Source organism: Sapajus apella, unplaced genomic scaffold (assembly GCF_009761245.1).
Source record: "Sapajus apella isolate SASKATOON/1434 unplaced genomic scaffold, GSC_monkey_1.0 scaffold28, whole genome shotgun sequence".
In the NCBI taxonomy this organism is placed as follows: Eukaryota; Metazoa; Chordata; class Mammalia; order Primates; family Cebidae; genus Sapajus; species Sapajus apella.
Window position 1 is genome coordinate 24,536,670 of NW_022436968.1, and position 25,042 is coordinate 24,561,711.

Below are 25,042 nucleotides of genomic sequence, written 5' to 3' on the forward strand. Positions count from 1 at the left end.
AATGCGAGGCTCCAATCTGGAAAGCACATGTGAGAACCAGAAGAGGCTCTCTCCAGGCGGCAGCGGTATCAGTCTGGGTAGATGTTTTGGCACAACCCTAGCCTTCAATTTTTCAGGGTTTAGAAGTTGCTTAAGAGAATCCCAAAGAAATCATCATGTTAGGACCAGTAGTCTGGTTGCAATTGGTTTATTTGTATATACTGTTTACTGTGTTCCAGATGCAGGTCCAAATGCTTTTTAAAGGTCAATTTAATTCATTCTCATGACACCCCTTTGAAGTGGATACTAGGAAGCTAATGCACAGAGTGGTTATAGTAACTTGCCTATGGCCACACCATTCAGAAGAGATGGAACCAGTATTTGCAGCCAGCAGTCAGGCTCCCAGGTCTGTCCTGCTGCACACTGTGTTATGCCCTACAAAGGAGACCAGGGCAGAATGGGCCTCCTGGGAGCATGTTGGGAGTCCCCACCCCAGGGCTGACAACTGAGTCAGGGCGATGGCAGAAAGAGAGGAGAGCGACACTGGAGGAATAAGGAGTGGACAATATAATGACTGGTTGGATATGAGTGGGCAAGGTTGGCAAGGGAGAAGGGATAGGGAGTGGGGCTGGGGCGATAAGAAAGGAAAATTCAAGGGGACTGGGAATTTTTAATTTTTCTGCTTCCACTGGTGAGGAGCAGGTCTAGTCAGGGAAGATGAGTCCAAATTTTGACCCAAAAAGTATGAGTTTCTTGAAGTCAGACAAATCTCAGTTTAAATCTGGCTGTGTGGCTTTGGGAAAGTTTCACATTCTCTCTACACCTCTTCTCTCTTCACCTCTAATGGGAACAAGTCCAGTAACTAAGGCGATATAAATCAAGAGTCTGACATAGTGTCTGACAAGGAGTAAGCCTTTCATTCAATGTCCTTAAGCCACTGGAGGTGTGGAACCCAGAGCTTGGACATGAGTTCATGGCTAGAGAATGTGGATTTGGGAATGGAGAGAAGGCAGAGCTTGAAATAATCAATTATTTTCTATAAATCAAGAAGAATTATATAAAATAAAGCTTGCAAAAAGCCCAGCACGGTGGCAGTCACTGAGTCCAGCACAGTGACTGCCACCATGCTGGGCTCTTCACAAGCTTTATTTTATATAATTCTCACAACAACCCAACAAGGCCATTTACAGATGAGAAAACTGGCTTAAGAAGGATGAGCAGGAGGCAGCTTTACCAGCCTGGATCTGCCTAATTCTGAAGCCTTCACTCCTCACAGCTCATTGCCTCCCCAGCTGGTGTTATGAGAGATGAGCTCACCAAGAAATCTCCAGAGACTATCAAAGTTGGGGAAGATGGATGAAAACCGAGAGGGAATATGGGAATGCCTTTCCCTCTCCAGCTCCTCGTAGTCACGGAAGTCATCTGCAATCTGTGGGTATAAGCTGGCAAACTGGTTTTCTTAAAACACCCAAAAGTCAAAAGAGGAGTTTGGCAACAGTGGCTTTGTGCACACCACCTACACCACACGGGGAATCTTCACTCAACTCCAGATGAGGGGCTCCCACCTCCACCACCCCGGAAAAGCCCAATCCTATGCTCCAGACAGCCACCTGGGATCTGCTTTCTCTCTCTCCTGCCAATTCTATTTCCAAGGCTCCCTGGTGATTTAAAGGACTTGACTCAACACAGCCTGATTCCACATCTAAAATCTGCATCCCACCCTCTCAGAGATGTGCTCCCAGCCTGCCCCCTTAAATACGGACACAGACCAAGAATTGGACTAGAATTTTCCATTCCCTCCTGGTCTGGGTGTGTTGACCTGCTGGTCATTTAGCTTTTCCCCAGAGCCACCACTTCTGCTCCAGGGTTTCCTTGCCCCCAACAGCCCGGTAAGCCTCCACCTGATATTCCCCGCCTCTCTTGCAGACCATTTTAATTCCTTCTAGAAAATATTCCTGGTGGAGTAGTTAGTGGAGATCTAGCCAAGGAAGGCAGAGTTTCCAAGAAAGAGTGGTCAATAGTATTAAAGCCTACAAGACAACTGAGGACTATGAAAAGGCCATTTGAGTTAAGCGAGTAAAGGCTAATGATGGCTTTCAAATATGCAAAGAGGCAGAGGCCACATCCACATGGTAAGGGTGATTAACAGAAGATTTGTAAACCACTTTCCCCTTCAAAACCTGTCAAAGACAAGAAGGGAAAAATAAGATGATGGAGAACGTGGACCAAGTGTAAGTTTTTAAGTTATTAAAAATCCAGAGTTATTTTCCAGCAGAGGATAAAGACAGAATATAGAACCAAAGTCTAAGGCGCAACAAAATTTCCCCCTGGTTGTTGAAATATTTATATCTAATTGTCATCAAGGATTAACTTTATTTTCCAAAAGTTTTAATGAACAAGTAAAGTATATATGAATATATGTACCTTTTCACTTGGCTTTTGAAAATAATGAAAAGTTAATGTATGCAAATCATTTAAAAATTATAAGCCTTGTATGACTCTCTGACCTCCTTTGATTAAATTCGACTGGCATAAAAACAAGTAATTGAAGTATTAAGAATCAATTAACAGTGAGCTGGCTGATTGTCATTACACTTTTAATTAGCAGTATTGGTTTCAGTAACACAGTGCAACAGTTAGCGGCTATAAATGAATGGACTGAGCAGCCACCAGCTGACATTTTGAGAACCTGGATACGTCATCACTTTTTCCTGCTACTAATTAAGATTTATATCTTCCACTGTATTAATACTGCAAAGGCCTTTGTGATAGAGGCAGGATTTTTCCACTGCCTTTGTTTCTGTGGGTCTCATCGATTACAGCGTACATTGCCTGGGATCACAGACTTGTAAACACCATCCCAGTGACTCAGTTCAAACTGGGTCTTCTGCTGATTCCTTCAACAAACACTTGCTAAAGAATGGCCACAGGCAAATCACTATGTGCATGCTAGGGCAAAGGAGGAGGAGAAGAGAGGAATATGACGATGAATAAGGTATTCACTCAATAAATTTAGGAAGCTCATAGTTTCAGGAGGAGACACACATCGCTTCACTGTGTACAGTAGCATGTGAATTGTAATAGGATAGAAATAATGTGAATGGGAGCACAGAAGACAGGGTAGTTCTGACTTCCAACAAGTGACTTTTTTGTTTATTGCCACAACGATTCAAGGGCTCACTATGAGTCCATACAACTGGGAAGGACTTTCAGGTAATTCCATGACCAGTTTATGGACATTTATGAAAAAGGCAGCTCGCCCATCTCCAGGCCATGATTCCCGCTCACTGCCAGCATGGGTACCGGCTGTCTTCAGCTCAGACTCAGCTTTCCATTCTCTTTTCAGAGGGTCAGTGCTTGTGCCTCTCAGGGCATAATTTCTCTCTTATTCCCAAAACAACTCAATGCTTGAATAAGCTCGATGCTCATTTAATTATGCGGGTTCTCCTACAATTAAATAAACTGCCTAAGAGTGACTTTGGAATCATTCTTACAGGCCTCTTTCCAGGCCCCACTCTAAGAGATTTAGACTGACACCCTAGGTTATTTTGATGCTAGAGGTCTCTGGACCACATTTTGAGAGTCAGCCCTCTAGCTTCACAGCTGAGGAAGTTGGGACCAGACAGGTAAATTACCCTAGGACCTAGTTTGTATATAATAACAGCAAACATTTATATAGCCCTTATAATGAGCCAGGTATGGTTCCAGACATTTTATACATGCAGTAGTAATTCATTTAATCTTCACAACAACTCTACAAGATAGATATGATTATCATCTGTTTTTATAGACAAGGAAACTAAGGCACAAAGAGGTGAACTAAGTTGCTCATGGTCAACAATAAGAAAATATCAGGTTTGCCCCTTGAACCCAGACTGCCTGAATCAAGAGTTCACCATAACCACTACCCGGGAGAAGCAAATGTGGGTCTGAGTCCACATCATCGAATGTCCAGACTGGGTGTCCTCTTTCACACATGCTGCCTTGAAGGCTGTGAGTCTCAAGTAAAAGCTGGGGTTCTTCTGTTGGCCACTGAGAGATCCAGTGATTTTTCTTTCCAGGAAGAGCTGGCTTGCTCCTGAGACTTTTCCATACCACTTCTTTGCCTCTATACTTTTCTTTGCTTAGGACATCTTGAGAAGCAGAGCAGCTCAACTTCATACCTCAGAACTACAGTTAAGCTGAGCTTTAACTGACACCTTCTTTGAGCAATTAAACTGATGCATTCTGTTAGCAATTCCAGAAGAGGACAGGAAAGAAAATGATATATACTCATATTTAAGTGTGTGCTGAAGATGAGAACACCTGAAATAAACGTCCAACTTTGCCTCATTGTTAAACTTTTCTTTTTCTTTCTGCTTGAACTGACTGGGAGACCCAAGTTCTCATGGAAGAGCTTGGGGAAGTCAGAAGTTCCAGTCATTAAGAAGAAAGTGTGGCAAGTCTGGTTGACAGAAACAAGCTCAAAAGCAGAAGTGCCTGACTACAAATTCAAGTGCACTCGTCTGCATGAGAGAATAACCTTCATGAAACATTTCTCTTTATGACTCTACTGTTTCGAATCTCTGGCTGGCTGTAACAATTAAGCAAAGCTTTTTATTTCTGAGTCCCTTCATTAAAATTTAAAAAAGAAAAACCCTCTGTGGTCTCTTTAGTGAGCTCTTCTTTGCTGTTCTGTTACTTGGTGCTGAGAGCTAAAGGTTCTCGTTCCAGCGGTTCTGCAGCTCTGACTCAACTGCCAACTTCCTGACTTTCAGAAATCTCATTTCCAGGTCCCTGCTGCTTTCCTGCGTGATGCTGATTGCTGGCATTGGTTCCCGGGAGGCGCCCAAGATCGGATTAACTGCCAGCTTCCTGCCGCACAGCCTTGTTATCAGAGCCTATATCCTTGTTCAGCAAAGTGCTGCTCCACCAACTTAATGTTCTTTTCACCACCCCATTTATGCCCGATGTAGTCACAGTAAGACACAGAGCGTGCAGTCCTGATTCCTTTACAGAATCTAAGGGACACAAATAATTACTTAGTACTACAAAGATTAAACCACAGATGGCCCGAAGGGGATTCATGATCCTTCACAGACAGTCCTGTCTGCCTGTCAATGAGCAGTCCATACACCTGGACTGAAGTAGGCCTCCCTCTCTCCCTTCCTTCCTCCATAAATACCAATTCACACCATACGTGGCACTGTGTTAGGTACTGGGCTGTTTCTGGCTCTGTAAACGTTAGACAACACTAATTATCCATCTGAAGCTATTCCTTCTTTGCACAGGAACATGCTTGTAGCATATGTGGTTAGACTGATTTCTCAGCCTCTGTTGCAGTTCCATGAGGTTATACGTCAACATTCTCCTCCGTGGAAAGTGAGAAGTAATGTGTGCCATTTATGACCAAAGCTTTCAAGAAGTAGCTATGAAGGGATGGCAAAGTCCCAAGAGGGCAAGGAGGTAGGTCCCTGAAGCTCCTTGCAGAAAAAAGCCAGTCACTGATCAGGAACGCCTGCCTTAACTATTACATACATATATTTCTATTATGTGAAAGCCACTACACATCTTGAATCCTTCTAAAAAGGAAAGAAAGAAAATAAAATAAAAAGCAGTTAAGCTATTTTACTCTTTAATTACAAAATTATTATCTTGAAGTGGAAAACAACTGTTTGGAAAATGTGCATGTATGAGAACTGGCTTAGTGTTTTGGCACCAGAAAGCAAAGACTCAGACAGGGCACGTGGGGAAGCTGGAGATTCCTCTTATCCCATGGGCAAAATATTTGGTAAAACTGTCCTCTGTGTTAGCTTGCATATTAACCCAATACCTACCAGGCCTGTAGCTCTTGGGGCAGGGGTCAGCAAACTACGACTCATTGCCAGTTTAGCCTGTTGTCTGGTTTTGTAAATGAAGTTTTACTGGAACACAGCCATGCCCATTCATTCACATACTGTCTGTGGCTGCTTATGTACTACAAGGGAAGCATTGAGTAGTTGCAAGAGAAACCATACGGCCCTCAAAGCCTAAAATATTTACTATGTAGCCCTTTAAGAAGTTTGTTAATCTCTGATATAGGCAGTAGTGGGATCTAGATGATGACAGAGCTAAGAAATGAAAGGAGCCACCCAGTATCCAGGACCTATACTGTTAAATAAACAAGAAATGAACTTCTAGAGTATTTCAGTCATTACCTACTCTGGAATTTATTTGTTTCAGCAGTTTAGCCCACCCTACTGTGGCTGATGGATGGCAGGCATGGCCTCAAATCCTCAACCCTCCTTGGGTCTTCTTCCTATGTAACGTTGCAGTGCCTTCCCATTGCAGAAGGGCTTTTCTGTCCCAACTCTCGTCTTTATGTTTTGCCATGTGACTTATCATGATCACTGGGATCATAGCAAATATAAAACAAGCAATATCTTAAGCATGGTACATTCTTGCTTTCTGTCTTTTGTTCCTCTGACATTGCCATGAGAATAAGCCCAGACCAGCCTCCTGGAAGCTGAGACACATGGAACAGAGAGCCTAGCTGGCATGGTTGCCCCAGCCACCACCCTCAGACATGTGAGAGAGCCCAACCAAGATCAGCAGAGTCATCCATCCAACCTATAAACTCTTAAGGGAAAATATGTGTTTATTGCCATAGGCCACTGAGATTTTATGGTTGTAACACAAAGCATCATCATGGCACTAAATAACTGTATATCTACTAACACATAAAAGATATGCATCACTCTTTTTTTTTTTTTTTTTTTTTGAGATGGAGTCTTCTGTGTCACCCAGGCTGGAGTGCAGTGGCGCCATCTCGGCTCACTGCAACCTCCGCCTCCCAGGTTCGAGCAATTCTCCTGCCTCAGCCTCTGGAGTAGTTGGGATTACAGGCACATGCCATCATGCCAGGCTAATTTTTTGTATTTTTAGTAGAGGCAGGGTTTCACCATGCTGGCCAGGCAGGTCTTCAACTCCTGACCTCATGATCCACCCACTTCGGCCTCCCAAAGTGCTGAGATTACAGGCATGAGCCCTCATTATTTATAAGCTGAAGTTATCTTGTATAAAACCTTTCAAAATCTTATGAGGTAGTTAGCATATTTCCATTGTACATAGAAAGAAAAAGGCTCAAAAGCTGAAGTGACTTGACCAAGTTGCTCAGCTGAAAAATGTCCAAGCTGAGGCTTTGTCTTCACAAATCCAAAGGGTTTTGCCGCAGAATTAAAGCAGTCTGTCTAATATCTTACTCAAGTATCACACATTTAAAGGCACACGTGAGCCAGGCCAGTTGTGTCAACAGTGAAAGAGACCACTGTCACTATCGGAGAGCTGGCAGGGAAAGGTACAGATCTCCAGAACTGGAAAGGGCGTGCCCCTTCCTGAAGGGCTGCCACAGTTCAACTTGGGCCAGCTGCTGCCACACAGAAACGAGGCCCAGTTGCCACAATGCTTGGTTTTTCAAGAGAAATCCAAAATTTATGTAAATGGTTCTATTTTTAAGTGTTAGCTCTATTTTTAAAAATACAGAACAAACCAAGTGAAATATATGTGCAATACTTGGCCCATGACTGCCAGCATGTGGCCTCTGCCTTATATTTGCACATCATCTTACATTTGACAGCAGTTTTACATCTATTATGTTCTTTTTCCCTTAAAAAAAAAAAGCCCCATCAAAGCTAGGCACAGTGGGCCGAGTACGGTGGCTCACACCTGTAGTCCCAACACTTTGGGAGGCCAAGGTTGGCAGATCACGAGATCAGGAGACCGAGACCATCTTGGCAAATGAGGAAAAACACCGTCTCTATTAAAAATACAAAAATTAGCTGGTGTGGTGGTGTGTGCCTGTAATCCCAGCTACTGGGGAGGCTGAGGCAAGAGAATCACTTGAACCCAGGAGGTGGAGGTTGCAGTGAGCTGAGATCACACCACTGCACTCCAGCCTGGCGACAGAGTGAGACTCCATTTCAGAGAGGAAAAAAAAAAAAAAAAAAGCTAGGCACAGTGGTGTGCACCTGCAGTCCCAGCTACTTGGGAGGCTGAAGCATGAGGATCACTAGAGCCTAGGAGTTTGAGACTAGCCTGGGCAATATAGTGAGGCCCTGTATCTGAAAAAAGAAAAAAAAAGCGCTATAACGACAAAAAAATAAGTGCTATTATTAACACTTTTAGAAATGTGAAAACTGAAGCTCATAGAAAGTAAATAATGTGCCCAAGTTCACAGCCAATTAGTAAGAGTCAAGACTAGCATTCCCAGGCCTTAGAGTTTCTGTACTGTCTTTTTCCTTGTTCATTCTTTTTCTTTTTTTCTTCTTACAATATAATATTATTCAATCTTATTCCTTTTTCACATGATGGTTGAAAGTTTTTCTGTGTCTGCGGTAACAGCAGTAGGGGGTGGTAGTGGAGGTTCCATTATTTCAGAAAGTGATGGTCTAGTCAAATCGCCAAGGCTCTGCACTGTGGGCCGATCTTTATGTAAATTAGGAAACTGATTATAGTCATTCCCCCAAATAGTTTACTTTCTCTGATGATTTTCTTCGTTTCCTCTGTAAGTGAACCATATCTACTTATTTAATTTATAAAAATCTGCTTGCCCATCAAATAGCCTTAGGCTATAAAAACAAAGAAAACTCATAATTAAAGTATTAATAGAGTTTTAAAAGCTAGCAGAAATGATTAAAAACATAGGCATTCAATCCATAAATTAAGCATAAAATTACATTAAGAAATAATTTTGTCCTAGTATCCAAATCGAGGTAGCTCAGCAGACTGCAAAGACAATATAACATGCAGCAAACCGTCTCATAAATAAATGGCCCTCATCAAAACAAGCATGTAATTTCTGCAGAGGAAGCAGTACTGTTTTTACTTAGTTAACTTGCTCTTTAATCATTTAAGCAAATTTATATTTGAATGAGGAGAACCAGAGGGCGTGTAGGAGGCAGGGAAGATGAGTAGATGTCTTTTCACAGTTCACGGCTGGCTCAGAGTGTCCACAAACATTTTCAAAGGTCAAGGCATTTCTGGAATCATCTGTCTCTATTCTAGGGCTCTAGTTTTTCAGATGAGCCTAAGAGGCTGACATGAAGTAGACAGGAAGCACAGAGGGGTAGTAGCAGGCACGTGCAGGGTTACCCATCCATACCAGGAAGGCATCTATCTTTAGGAGAAAGGCCATTCCCAATGATACTTCCACCAATGCTAATGAGATGTTAGACTCAACAGCTTATAGATTTACAACAGTCCACAGACTGCCCACATGAAAGAGAAAAACACAATTCAGTTGATGCTGAACATATAATGTGCTTGAGGAATTCCCTTATTGACATTTCAGTCTTTTTTCATATTATTTTGACATTAAAAAATACATTTTGGGGGCCTCTCACTAAAAAGATTCAGGTTTTTAATTGGACCAAAATGAATAAAGATTGCTTTTTCACAATACTGCTGTCATCCTGCCAAGTAAATAAAGTGACTACTCCATAACCAGAAATTTCACCTTGAGTCCTTAGTCATCACCAATCCAAATTCTGTTAGCTTTTCCTTCTTTTGTTTTCTGACAAAGTCACTCAGCACAAGATATTCTAGAAGCATCAGAGTGATGTACCAGAGTCCTGAGGAGACATGAAAACTAGACAAGTGATTTTGGGGAGGAAAACATGGGTGTGGATTCTCTACCACTAAAGTCCCAAAGTGTGCTGCTTTAGAGATGAAATTCCTGGAAAGATTTCTTTAACAGAGCTTTACATTCACCCATCAAAGCAACAGCTGCGATAAATGTCCTGTTGGAATCAGCTTAGCATTTTACTAACTCACTCAACTTTTGTAGTCTTCACAGCAGACATTTATAGGTGGTTGATTTCGGGAGGTAGAAAGCTGCCTACAGGGCACGTTGCTGAGCCTGGCGTCTGGCCCGCCTGTGCCAGTTGGCTGAACACCCAGATTATGTAGAATGGGGAGACAATAAAGTCAGTCTCCTCCTTCCACAAGCAGGTTTGGGCACCAGATAAATCCATTAAAATTTCCCCTTGAAAGAAACAGGCTTGTTAAACGCAAAGAAAATGGAGCTTCCCCCACATCCCACACTTGCTTTTATAGATATTTTTAGCAAGTGACCAAAGACCAGTATTTAGGATTCCCACAGAGGAATGACTCTCTTGGTTAAAAAATCACTCCCAGATTTGTTTTTCATGGAGACAGCCACTTCTGGATCCCTGTCTGTAATATTCTCTCTGGTAAAAGATTACTGGAGTTACACATGAGTTTTACTAAATCCTGCCCGTGTCCAATCAGAACCTTTTAGTTCTACCCCACTATCCTTTTCACTTTATTCAAGTAGACCGAATCTTCCAGAGCAACCATTTGAAAACCAAACAGCTGCCTCCTCCAACGCTGCCTTTTCTTTCCACCATATAGCCTTCCCTAATTATTAATTCCACAAACACGTATCAACATCCACTCTGTGAAGTGGTTCTCCCAGGCCTGAGGAGATCACTGAGCAAGACACTGTCCCCAGCTGACATTAGTCAAGGGAGGAGATGCTTGCACAAATCGTTTTTTCACTTCCGACTTCTACCTCCGTCTTATGTGAGATGATAACTCAGCATCCTACTTCTCATTTTTATTAAAAATGTCTGAGTATGAAAGATATATATACTCACTGAAAAAAAAAGGACATATGAAGGAAAAGAGTAAAGTCATGTGTAATCCTCTCATTCAGAGATAACTGTTAAAATGTTGGTGGCTTGGGGGGGAGACTGTTTCCAGAACATTTTAAATGTATGTATATACCTGACTATACATACTATTTTGTAAAGTTTATGGGTGGAGACAGAAGGTGTAAGAGAGAACAAAGAGAAGGAGAGAAACAGAAAAAGAAGAGTGACTAAAGCAAAGACACAGAGGCAGAGCGGGGAGAGAGACAGGAGGAAGGGCAATGGGAAGCTGGCAGGGTCCTAAATCAATTTATGTTTCCTCCCTTGCCAGGATGATCAGCCAGTCTCAGGGTCTCGGGCCCGTCAATTAAGAAGCCTTTTATCCTCCTGTCCTTTCTAAGCTGTATCGATAAGCTAATCCAACCCTGCAGTTACCTCCTGCCCACAAGCCCAAGGCCACTGAAAATGACAGAAGGCCTATTCATAGGAAAAAGCACTGCTGATTCCTGATGAGTGGTTTAAAAACATTCTTTTTCAAATTTTTAAATAATTTTATTTATTTATTTAGCATTACTTTATGCTTATACCTCAATATCTGATTACCTTGCCACATCATCTTCTGTTTTGACATTGAAAGGGTTTATTTGGCCAAAAAAAAAAAAAAAAAATGCCTGTTCACAACCTGGCAAAAGATCCTGGCTGAGCCCAGGGTCACCACTGTAGAAAAGCAGATTGAGGGTATTCAAATGAAGTAGAGCAAGTGTGTTTTCGATTAAAAAATACAACCAAGCCATGTGTCAGAGCCAAGAAACCGAAATGCATGGCTGCATCCAGGCAAAGCTGTCAGATAAGTGAATTATTTTGTACTTTGTATGTGGGAGTTTTGACACTAAATGGACAATGACTTCGTTCTCACTCTGGTTAGAATGGGAGAGACTCTCTTAGGCAATCCCCATCAAGGAGTCCCCTGCCTGCACTGATAACCACCCAGAAAGTACCCTTTATGTTTCCATTCGAGAGCTTGACCACACCAATATCTACTCCCAAAGCAGCCAGTGAAACCCTCAAGAGGGGGGTGTCTGGGGATCAGCTGGGGCAGAGCGGAAGAGGACAGCAAAAGCATTAGGTCCATCAGCTTTTGCTTAGGAACAGCCACTTCTGGCAAACAGCAGTGACTGCCCCAGGTGACGCCCGGCAGCAACGGAGCCAGCTCCACTCCCACCTCTCACAAAGCCCACTGCCGCCAAAGAAAGCATGCTCATCTCAACCTCATTTTTACCTCTCCATGAGAGGTTTCCAACAACCAGCCTTTCTGCCAGGCACTAGCAAGGACGAACACGCTGAGCTCTTGATGCAACTGGGATCACACACCACACTCTGTAGTTGTTCAGAAATCCTAAGTTCACTCTCAGCCACCATGAACAGTGTCTGTCAGTGGACTGTGCAAGCCTTAAAACATGACACCGGGAGGGCAAGCAATTTTCTCTAAACGCTTCCTGATTACCCATTCTCCCGATCTCCCTTATCTACTCTCATCTGAGGCAGACTGCCAGCAAGGGAACTCCCCCACTGGCTTCAGGGCCGGCAGAACGGCATAAATCAACTTTAGAGCAGTGGTTATAATGAGGGTAAGGAAAGCTACATGCATCTGTCCTCTGGCCACCATCCTAAACCTTGTCATCTTATCATCTGATAACACTGACATGGCCTTCCATCAGCTTCCCTCTGCCCTGCAGGTGGGCAGCCCTAGAGACAGGGAAGGAGGGAGGCCTGCCGAGCCTGTGATGAGCAGAAATGGGAATGAGACCACCCACCTACCTACATAGTGCTTGGAACTCTGAAGCTTTCCCTCCAGAAATGTCACCGGCCTGATTGCATGGTAAAAGTTTTGGACTACAGGGAAAAAAAACAGGTAGATAAGTTCACCAAAGCCCCGAGCCAGAGCTCTAGGGGTCTGGGTCTGAGCAATTCTGCAACCCACCTGCTTCCCAAAGCGACCCGCTCAGCAACGATTTGTCTGTGGCTCCATCTGCACTGCGGCTCGCTCACAGCTGGGCTACTCTGGGACAGGAAGGTGTCCACAGCTAAGGGGACAGAACAGCCGCACTCCTTGCACTTCCCAACTTCCCGCGGGGAAAGCAGGTGAGGCCCATCAGGAGGGCCCAGCAGGCAGTTTACCCGAATGTTCTGGCAGAGGGATACACAGCAGTTTTCAATCACATATTAAGTCAAATTTACTGAAACCTTACTAACTTAAACTCTTCCGGTGCCGCAGCTGATAGAATCGCAATCACATGACTGGTAGCTGTAATGTTTCTTAAAAAGGAAAACTCTTCTTCAGGATGATACCGACTCATGCAGGGCAGAAAGGGCAGTATACAGGTCTCGTTCTCCAAGGGGGAATAAGTGGCTTTGGAAATTCTTTCTCTTACCTTGTTTTGTCCTCTTCGGCACCTTCACTGCTCACATCCGATGCTGCTGCAAGGACAAGCAAAAAAGCAGAATCATGACAGCCACCTGACACCTGAGGCCTTGCGGCCAGCCTGCTGGGGCCGCCCGAGGTAGCAGGGTCCAGGCATTGTTTTTCACTCACTCGGCTCCTGGCAGAGGAGGAAGGGCCTTACCTGCCATTGTTCCACCTGACCAAAGATGAGACTAAACCAGGGGAAATCCTGCTCCCAAGAAAAAGGACTGGGAGAGATGAATAATTAACAATGCTCCAGAACTTGAGGCAGATGGTACGTGTGAGGCCTGGGGTGAATAAAAGAAAGAAACACCCAGTGGGGAAGGCCACATTTTATCCCTAAGGAACCTCAGAAAGGGGAGGTTCACATTTATGTGCTGGGAACTGAGCCTCTGTTTCCAAATGTTAGCTTTGGACTGAGAAAAACCTGGCCGGGAACGGTAGCTCACGCCTGTAATCCCAGCACTTTGGGAGGCCAAGGCAGGCAGATCATGAGGTCAGGAGATCAAGACCATCTCGGCTAACACAGTGAAACCCTCATCTCTACTAAAAATACAAAAAATTAGCCAGGTGTGGTGGCATACGCCTGTAGTCCCAGCTACTTGGGAGGCTGGGGCAGGAGAATCGCTTGAACCCAGGAGGCAGAGGTTGCAGTGAGCCGAGATCGCACCACTGCACTCCAGTCTGGGCAACACAGAAGACTCCATCTAAAAACAAAACAAAAACCAGGCCTAAAAATCCCAAGGGGACGCTTGCTGTTAGGGAAAATGCTCTCTTTGGAGACTGGCCGCCCTGGTATGTGTACCTGGCTTGCCATGCAAGTCGGTTCTGAGGCGTCCATCCGTGTTCCTCCCCGTCCCCTGGGTTCCATTCCTAGGAAACTTTCTTCTTATTTTTAAAATAGTTTACTGTCGTAAGCACGATAACTCATACCATTCACTCTTTTATCCATGTATCCTTTCCTCCACAAATATTTGTGAAGCCTCGCTCTCCGCCAAGATCTGTGCGAAGACACTGGAACTGCGAAGACTTGGTGGTAGTGTGGTTGACAGCATCAGGAAATCAATACAGCAGAGCACGTCCCTTCTCTCTCCCCAGCCTTGTGTCTCCCTCTATCTTGGCTGAACACGGACCTGGCGCTGGCAAAAATGAAGACTGGTTTGCAGAAACTCTGGGTGAGAAACATGACCTTGAGAAGCAGTACTGCCCACCTCTTTGGCTACTGAGGCTCCACACACCTTTCTAAAACCTTTTTCTCTCATGCCTCACCTCCAACCTGCCAACAAATCCTCTCAAAATGTGTTTTCAGGATTTTACTGCCTCTCCCCACTCTGCTGCCACCATTGTGATCTCGGCAGCAGGCCTCAGCTGGATCACCGCAGCGGCCTCCTCAGGGGTGTCCTTTGCTTCCCTGAGAGTCAGCTCTCCATTCAGAAGCCAATAAAATTGTGTTCATTAATGAGGGCTGCTGGAACAAATTACCACAAACTTGGTGGACTAAAACAACGGAAATTGCTGGGTGCAGTGGCTCATACCTGTAATCCCAGCACTTTGGGAGGCCGAGGTGGGCGGATCACCAGAGGCCAGGAGTTCAAGACCAGCCTGCCCAACATTGAGAAACTCCATCTCTACTAAAAATACAAAATTAGCTGGGCATGGTGGTGCTTGCCTGTAGTCCCAGCTACTCTGGAGGCTGAGGCAGGAGAATCACTTGAACCTGGGAGGCAGAGGTTACGGTGAGCCGAGATGGCGCCATTGCACTCCAGCCTGGGCAACAAGAGCAAAATTCCATTGCAAAAAAAAAATACGGAAATTTATTATCTTACATTCCTGGAGGCCGGATGTCTGTAATGAAGATTTTGGCAGGGGTGTTTTCCTCTAGAGACTGTAGGGGAAGGTCTAGGTGTTCCACACTTCTCTCCTAGCTGCTAATGGGCCCTGGCAAGGCTTGGAGTCTCTTGGTTCTCAGATACATCACTCGGACATCAGTCTTTGTCTTCCCATTACCTTCTCTGCTGCTGGGTTCACTCTATCCTCCACCAGTCATTGGGTTTAGGGCCTACCCTGAATCCAGTATGAGAAAATTATTATACTACCAAAAGCAATCTACACGTTCAATGCAACCCCTATCAAAATACCAATGACATTCTTCACATAAATAGAAAAACAATCTTAAAATCATATGGAAATTACAAAAGATCTCAAAAAGCCAAAGCAATCCTAGCAAAATGAACAAAGCTGAAGGCATCACATTTCCTGACATCAAAATATACTACAAAGTTATATAGTTTTCACAATATTTGTTTTCCAATCCACAGACATGGGATGCTTTTCCATTTTTTTTGTGACTTCTTCAGTTTCTTTCATCAGTGTTTTGTAGTTTTCTTTGTAGTGAACTTTTACCTCCCTAGTTGAATTTATTCCTAGGTATTTTTTTTTTGTAGCTATTGTAAATGAGATTACTTTCTTTTGATATGGTGTATCATGTTTATTGATTGACAAATGTTGAACCATCCTCGCCTCCCAGCGATAAATCCCACTTGGTTATGATGAATGACCATTTTAACGTACTGCTGGATTCAGTTTGTTAGTGTTTTGTTGAGGATTTTTGCATCTATGTTCATTGGGGATATTGGCCTATCATTTTGTGTGTTTTTGTTGTTGCTGTTATGTACTTGTCTATTTTTGTATAAGGGTAGTGCTAGCCTCATAGAGTAAGTTTGAAAGAATTTCCTCCTCTTCAATTTTCTGAAAGAGTTTAAAAAGAATTTGCATTCTTCCGCTTTAAAAGTTTGATAGAATTCAGCAGTGAAACCATGTAGTCCTGGGCTTTTCTTTGATTAGAAACATTGTATTACAATTCAACCTTGTTTCTTGTAATGGGTCTGTTTAGGCCTTCTATTTCTTCTTGGTTCAATCTTAGTAGGTTGTATGTGTTCTGGAATTCATCTATTTCTATTAGGTTTTCCAATTTTCTGGCATATAGTTGTTCGTAATAGTTTCTAATAATCCTTAATATTTCTGTGGTATCAGTTGTAAATATGTTTCTGTTTTTAATTATTTGGGTCTTTTCTCTTTTTTCTTGGTTAGTCTAGCTAATGGTTTGTCCATTTTCATGTTTTAAAAAAACAACTTTTCATTTTATTAATCTTTCGTATTTTTGTCTCAATTTTTAAAAATTCAGCTCTGATCTTTGTTCTTTCTTTCCTTCTATTTATTTTGGGTTTGGTTTGTTCTTGCTTTTCTAGTTCCTTGAGATGCATCATTAGATTGTTTATTTGAAATTTTTCTACTTTTTCTGATGTAGGCATTTATTATTATAAACTTTCCTCTTCATACTGCTCTTGCTTTATCCCATAGGTTTTATGTTGTATTTCTATTTTCATTTGTTTTAATAAAATTTTTAAATTTCCTTCTTAATTTCTTCATTTACCCCTCAGTCATTCAGGAACATGTTGTTTAATTTTCATGTATTTGTATAGTTTCAAAAGTTCCTCTTGTTATTGATTTCTAATTTTATTCCATTGTGATCAGAAAATATACTGGATATAATTTACATTCTTTTAAATTTGCTGTGACTTGTTTTGTGGCCTAATGTGTGATCTATCCTGGAGAATGTTCCATGTGCTGATGAGAAGAATGTGTATTTTGTGGCTGTTGAATAAAATATTTTGTAAATATTTGTTAGGTTCATTTAAAGTGCAGTTTAAACCCAGTGTTTCTTTGTTGATTTTCTGTCTAGATGATGTGTCCAATGCCAAGAGTAGGGTCTTGAAGACTCCCGCTGTTATTTTGTTGGAGTTTATCTCTCCCTTTAGAGGTAATAATATTTGCTTTATAGATCTGAGTGGTCTGGTATTGCATGCAATATATTTATAATTGTTATATCCTCTTGCTGAACTGAAACCTTTATTATTACATAATGACCTTCCTTTTCTTTTTAACTAACTTAAAGTCTGTTTTATCTGATGTAAATGTAGCTATTCCCACTTGCTTTTAATTTCCATTGGTGTGGGATATGCTTTTCCATTCCTTTCATTCTCTCTGTGTCTTTAAAGGTGAAGTGAGTTTCTTGGGGAAGCATATAGTTGGGTCATGTTTTTATCCATTCAGCTAGTGTATGTCCTTTTAGTATGTAATTTAATTGGTTTACATTCAAGGTTATTATTGATAGGTAAAGATTTATTCCTTTTTGTTATTTGTTTCCTGATTGTTTTATGTATCCTTTGTTCCTTTCTTCATGTTTTATTGTTTATCATTGCAGTTTGGTGGTTTTCAGAATCAAAGTCTGATTCTTTTTCTCTTTTGTGAATTGGGCCTACCAGGGAGTTCTATATTTTTGAGTGTTTTTGTGGTGGTGATTACCATCTTTACTCCCAGATGCAGGACTCCCTCAAGTATTTTTTGTAAGGCCAGCCTAGTCATGACAAATTTTGTCCGTTTTTGCTTGTCTGGGAATGACTTTATTTCTCCTTCATTTCTGAGGGATAGCTTTGCTGGGTATGGTATTTTTTGGCTAAAAATTCTTTTCTTTCAATACTTTCACTATATCATCTCATTATCTTCTGGTCTGTAAGGTTTCTGAGGAGAAATCTGCTGTTAGTTTAGTGGGAATTTCCTTGTAGTAACTTGACACTTTTGTCTTGCTGTTTCTAGAATTATCTGTCTTTGACTGTTGATGATAACTTTATAATGTGCCTTGGGGAAGACCTGTATGGGTTAAATATATATTGAAATTTTTTACCTTCCCAGATTCGGTCTCCATATCTCTCCCCAGAAATTTTCAGCTATTATTTTATTAAATAGTTTCACTATGCATTTTTTCATCTACTATCCTCTCATTCCCATATTATGAAAGTTTATTTTTTGATGGTGTCCTATAAGTCTCATAGGCTTTGTTATCTATTTTTATTCTTATTTCTTTTTTTTTTTTTTTTCTCTAGCTGGGCAATTCCAAACAATCTATCTTCAAGTTCAGGGATACTTTCTTCTGCTTGATCAAGACTGTTGCTGAACCTCTTGATTGTATTTTTTATTTTATTTATTGAATTCTTCAGCTCTAAGACTTCTGTTTGATTTTTTTAATGTTACCTATTTCTTTGTTGAATTTCTTGTTCATATCATAAACTGCTTTCCTGATTTCATTGTCTTTCCAACTGTCTATGTGTATTTTCTTGTATCCCATTGAGTTTCCTTAAGATCATCATTTTGAAAATCTTTTCCAGAAATTTGTCAATTTTTTTTCATTGGGGTCTCTTACTAAAGATTTATTATGTTCCTTTGTAGTGTCATATTTCCTTGTTGTTTCATGTTTCTTATGTGCCTGCATTGAAGTCTGTGCATCTGGTAGAATTAATTGCCTCTTCCAATCTATCTAGAGTGGCTTTCATAGAGAAAGACTTTCACCTATGGTTGAATCTTAGTGTGTTGGATGGGAAGGGTGTGGTGTTTCCAGCTAAGGGCAGTGGTATAGTCTCTGTGCGGCTTTTTGTCTGCAATGCCTAATTTACCATTAATTCCTTCTAAAGGACTTTTAATTTCAGACATAGAAAATAATTGAGAGTTTTCATCTCTAAGATTCAATTTGAATTTTTAAAATATCTTTCATGTATTTAATATTGTAAACATACATAATGCAGTCATAAAAACTGTTTCTATGTCTTTGCCTACCAATTCTAACATCTGTATGAGTTCTGGGTCAATTTCAATTAGTTTTCTCATTATTACGAGTCACATTTTCACTCTGCTTTGTATACCTGGTAATTTATTGGATGCCAGTCATTTTGAATTTTTAAGACTTTTTTAACATGAGGGAAGACCATGCTTTTTTCTAAAGCTACTTCCCACCACTGAGACTATACATTTATGAGTATTCTACCCAATGCTTTGAGAATTTTGAGGGTTTTCAATCTGGCTGATAGAAAGAAATACTATTCATGGTCTTGTGCAAACACTAGATACCCTTTTGGGTGATTTTTTCTCTGGCCCTGTGTAGTTTCCTCACACACATGCACTGATTACTACTCTGCCAATATGTAAGGGCAGCCCTCTGCAGATCTCTGAAATTACTTCTCTGTGAGCCCTTTCCTCCCCAGTAGTCCATCTATAAACCCTAGCTGCCTTGGACTTCGCAGACTCTAGGTTCAGCCTGTTCAATTCAGGGAATCCACCAGGTTTCATTTGAAATTTTCTTCTTTGGACTATAGCTGTAAATGCTCAATTAAGTAAGTTAGGGTAATTATAACATTTATTTGTTTCATATTTCTTTATGATCACTGTCGTTTGTTACTTGATAGCTACTGTCTTGAAAAATCACTAGATCATATTTTTTTCCACTTTTTTGGATGTTGTTTTTGGCTGTTTCAGGTAAGACGTAAATGTGGTCTCTGTCACTCCATCTTAACCAAAAGTGGAAATCTCTATTAGTGATTTCAGATTTATAATTTGTTATGATTTCTTTTCTCATTCTTAATATTCACTTTTCTGCTTAATTTTCATTTGCAATTTTATGTTCTTTTTCTTAAAGAGGGCCTTCAACCTTGGTTCCTGTACTCAAGCTCTTGAGCTGAACCACCTGGTTAGAATTCTGTCTCTACCACTAAGTAGCTTGTCACCGTGAGCAGCCTCAGTAGCTCAGTTTCTTCATCTATAAAATCAGAACAATAATAGGAATTACTTCATGGTGTTGAACATCAAGTGAATTCTTACATCTAAACTACTTAGGAAAAAAACTGGAACAGAGAAATCATTCAGTAACTGTCAGTTACTATTTTTGAGCATCATCAATGTACAGGTGGTACTATAAATTATGGGATCCCCACACATGTGATGAGAGCAGAGTGTAGACCACAAAGGAAATAAAGCAATGCCTAGAGAGCAAGAACAAGAAGAATTTGGTGTCCTAGAAAACAAAGTAGGCAAACATCCAAAGGAGAGAGAGTTTAATAGATCCTGTGCCACTAAACATCAAAATGCGGACTCAAAAATGACCTCTAGATTAGGCAATAAAACAGTCATGACTGATGCTGTGAAATGGGGGTATAAACAGGCCACAACACATATGTTAATGAGTGTTAAATGAGATAATTCATGCTAATTCCTTAGCGCAGGACTTGAGACATATGAAGTGTTAAAAAATATAAGCTATCTTAATTGTTATTTTTGTTAAATGTTCACCTTTTGTGTCACTGGACCCAGCCTTTGTCTTAACATAATATAGCAATACTATGTTAAGGGCAGATAGAGAGTTTCTTCTGGTCCTACTGTCTCTATTTTCTTTGTCTCACCATCACCCATTCCCCAAGGTATGACACTAGAAATCCTTCTGTCAAGTAAACAAATGCACGTTCATGTGTGCACACAGACACGCATACATGCACACATCACATACTATACACATGCCATGTGCCACACACACACATCAAAGTCTATTCTGCAAGATCCTTTCTTTTTTTTTACAAGGGCAGTCATTTTCCCTCTACCCTGACACTCACAGTCTACCTTATTAAAATAATATAGACATCATGAACAATTACTACTTCCTGTGGATTCAAAGGCCAAAGCCAATCCTGGGTCACATGGCCACATTCTTTCCAGGCTAGGAAAGACACCTGGGCCCCTCTGGCTTCTGTAGGGAGAAGTACAGCCCATCTTTCCACCAGTAACAAGGAAGACTAGATTCTTAGCAGCCAAAGACTAGTGGCCACTGTGCCCTACAGCCAGCCAATACCAGGGGTTTAGGACGTAACCAACCAAACCAAAAATAATAATTTTGACAGCCTCGGAATTTAGATCAAACACCTTGAGTTACACTTCCAAATCGTCTTTTTTAATTTGGGAAAGCACTGAATCCATTTGGTCACTTGTTTATAAGCCCACATAGATTCCAGGTGAATAATCTGGTTCTTGTAGTTCTGATCATTGCTGTGTGAATCACATTAATGCTATTTGCATTAATAGCAATGAAGGTCTATGCGGAGCCCCAAATTACACCTTTCAAGATGGGAAGTATAATTTGTACCAAGAGTCAACTGATTAAAACCCCAAACACACCTGTGTTCAAGCTGCAAACCTGATACCCAGACTTGTTTGAGCCTCATGCTGTGAGTCATTCTAAATGACTAAGTCTCCAGGTATTTGAAAATTCAATCATTTATACACAAAACTTAAAAATTATAGTGATTTGAGACAAAGATCTTTCTAAACAAATACATTTCAACTTCCTTAAAGTGTACATAATTTTACCTCCTCCTAGTGACTCAGGGTCATCAATGAAAATCTCAAGAAGTAGTCCAGTCTAGATTAGGTGCAAGAGTCTAAGGGTTAATTAACCCCACACTAAATGGGCCCAGGCAGTTAGCTTTGAGTTCTGGGGACTATTACAGTAGTTTTTCTGTCTCCCCTCTTGTTGGCACTTGTCATTTCCTGCTGTGATCAGTTTATCTGTCTGTAGTAGCTTCCCCCACATCTGATTACTTGCTGCTTTTTATTTAGAGTTTAGAAAACTTATTCGAATTATGTGTAAAGTTAGTGTAAATGTGTTTCACATGGAGATTTTACATGTAACTAAGTTACTCTGAGGGTTTTTCTGAAAATAGATTGGGTATAAATAAATAAAACAAGTGAAACATTTTGTGACATAGATTTTGGCCTCTTTGATTTACTGGCTTATTTTGTCATTCGTGGCCATGTTCTACAGTGGTGGGTGGTAGGGACCTCACAAGGGGACTAGGCTTCGGGTGTGCTTGACTTGCTCTAAAACGTCATGGGCATCAGCATGGTTGGAAATGGAACCAGTCGCTCGGATTAGTGACTCATGAAATATCTCAGGGAAAGATTTGCTAATGATTGTGATGGGAGGCAGAAGGGCTGGGGAGGAGGGGGATAAGTGGTAGGGAGGGACAGAAGACACCCTCACAGTTTCCTTATTCCTTATAGAGAATTACTGAAAGAATGAGGTCTTCCGCATCCCTGAGGGAACTCTGATCCCTGTTTGGCTGTGAGTGGGCACACTGCCCACGAGGAGACCTTGGGCTATTAGATGTCACACTTCCATCCTGCAGAAACGGCTTCCAAGCAGGGCTTCTTCCTCTCTTCCTCTCCCTGCAATGCACCAACCAGTCCCTAGATTTTTCTTTACCAGGAGAAACCTTGGCCCAATATTTCAGTATCATCCGGGGGTGTATTTTCAATGGGTGAGTGAGATCCCAACCATTTAATTCCTTAAACAGCAAAAACCTCAACTGTTCCCAGGAGTCTGCAGATTGGCTCAGGAAGAGCCCTGCTGCTTCTGTTCCCTCAAAGTCTCCTGGCATAAGACTGCGGAGGCACCCAACCATCCCTTACACTGGGACACTGCTCAAGCAAATGGCCCTCCTCAGGCTGTGGGTGGGGGTGGTGGGGGGAGGTTGGGGAAGCAGGTGCTCTTCTCCTGGATCACACACTCACGTCCTAACCCTCTGCTCCCAGATAGGCTGGACTGTGAGCTTTTTTTCAGCCTTCTCCAGCCTCTGGGCATCTCACACTTACTTACCCGACCTATTTTTACAAACTCAAGACAGAGGGCATAGAAAAGTGTTGAATCACTCTGGGGTCTGCAGTGTCCTGGTTCTAACGCTCAATGTCAAAGTGAAATTCCACCGTTTAGTGGATTCTAATGAATGTCAGCTTATGTTCTTATTTTTCTTTTCCTAGAGTGAAAGAAAAGGAAGGTTTTTTCTTTCAGAAGAGTCTAGATTCTATATTTACAAAGATCTTAAGAGCAATACATTTTCTCAATGACAGGAAAAGTAAAGATTTTCCCTATTCACCCTATGAGGATAAAACAATTTTCTCTTTTATTATTGGGACACTGTCTTCCCTCTTCATCTCCAGCTCAGTGTCCTGGGTCTCTAGGAAGATAGTAGCTACTAAAGAAATATTCATTGGTTGAATGAATGAAAGAACGAACAGATAGATGATGGATGGAGGGATGGAGGGATGGAGGGATGGGTGGATGGAAGAATAGACAGATGGACAAAAAAAAGTCTCTGCATTGTTGCCTTCCAGGGCACCTTCCCAACTTGGCAGAAAACTCTCATAATGCTCCTTGGTAGCTCTGTTTCAGAGACATCTTTTAAGCCTATTTGGGGTTCATACAACAGAATTTAATAAGGAAGATGCCCTTATTTGATTCTTTGCTTTCTTTTGCAGAAGAGCTGGATGAAAACCTGGCCGTCTGGATCCTGGGTAGAATTTTGCAGTGAATGGTTGCACACTTGTGTGCTTCCAGCCCAGCTCAGTTCTCTCAGGCCCCTTGGCATCTGCTTGGTCCTGGAATGGCTGTGCACAGTTTGGGATCTGGACAGCAGTTCAAATGGTTCTTCTGGGGCTCTGAAACAATTAAAGCCCCTGTTTTGCTTTGTCATGAAGCTGTTGGATTTTTTTTTGGGGGGGGGGGGGTTCTTTTTAAAAGCCTTGGCAGCCACTGGCTTTGCTCTAGAGGGTTGTTTCTTAGATGTTCCAGGTTGCCACTGCCCACTGACAACCCCACAGAGAAAATGCCCAGGCTGCCGACCCTACAGAGTGTGGGAAACCAGGGGCTCAGTTTCACAGAGCAACAGCCTGCCTCACTAGTATGACTCAGTGACTCTAATTCCCTGACCTCCCAGCCCCTCCAGTCTGTTTCTCCCTTTCCTGGAGCTGAGCCAGGCTTCTGAATATAGTTTCCTCCGCCCAGTGGGACTCCCTCATTAACATTTCTTCTTTTCCTTTTTTTTTCTGCTCCAGTTCCATCTGCAGCTTCCCAATCACAGCATTAGCAACCTCAGATCTGATCCTGCTCCTGATACAGTGCATCCAGGAGAGGGCTTCAAGCCAAGAGAAGATGGGTTTGTAGTCATGAGAAATGAAGGAGCCCTCCTAGGATGGAAAGAGGCCACATCTGTAATGAACAGTGCTTGGCATGGGAAAAGTACCACAATCATTGCGTTAGGATATCTGCATCATCTTAAAGTGATCCCCACATATTAGTTTCTTATTAGTTGTGAGGGAGAAGAAAACCAAAACAGTAACCAAACAAGGGAGAAACTGCAACACTTTGGCCAGGTGATCAGAATTAACCTCATTTCTGTAGTACAGATGATGCTGTGTGGCTCTTGATGTGGTGTCCTGGATAGGACAGTATTCATGTTGAAATTACATAACCTCAGTTCAACCATGAGGAAACATGAGACAAACATGCTATTCAAATAAAGATGGCATGTGCTGCTTGCTTTGGCAGCAGATATGTGAAAACTGAAATGACACAGAGAAGATAGCATTGCCCTGCACAAAGATGACACAAATTTGTGAAGAACAAAAAAGGGTATTGGCAGCGGGTAGTGGTGGAGGGCGGTCAGGTGGGGGAATCAACATTGTAAAAGCCAGATTAAAGTAGGATAGAGAGAAATGACAAAAAAATGCAATACCTGACCCTAGACTGAATCCTGTACCGGAGATGGGAAAATGCCATAAAGGACATTGATAAGTTAATTAACAAAAGTGACATATGGAGGATAGACTAGATAAAGTACTTTGCAAAGCATTATGTGTAGGAGATGGGTCAGGGTGGTGGGAAAAATTATAGGAAAGATGTAAACCTTCTTGAAAGGCTGGGAAGTTTTGCAAAAGCTTCAGGAAAGGGTTATGGCTGAAGGCAGCCTAATCCTCTTACTTAGAGCTAATGGCAGAGGGGAGATAACAAGGGAGTACAAAGGAATTTATCTAGATAGGTTTGTTTACCTGTTTCTCTGGAAACCAAACTTTGATCATCTGCACACAGGACTGTCCTCTACTTGGGGGGGTCAACAATGTTAATTACCCAAAAATGGTGCTTGCTCTAGGCCTTTGTTAATAAATCTGTACTAAATAAATGTGAGCATTTCCAGCTTATTGAGGCCAGACTTTCTCGTTGGTGGGTTAAGCTGTGCAGTTCCCTAGCCGTGCTCACAGG

At 41.8% G+C, this 25,042-nt stretch overlaps 1 non-coding gene across 1 annotated transcript; it reads left to right on the forward strand.

Moving 5' to 3' along the window:
* The first annotated feature begins 24,315 nt into the window (after positions 1-24,315).
* Positions 24,316-24,420, forward strand: LOC116561272. The gene has a single exon (XR_004273365.1). It is a non-coding gene; the product is annotated as a U6 spliceosomal RNA (small nuclear RNA).
* The last annotated feature ends 622 nt before the right edge of the window (positions 24,421-25,042 follow it).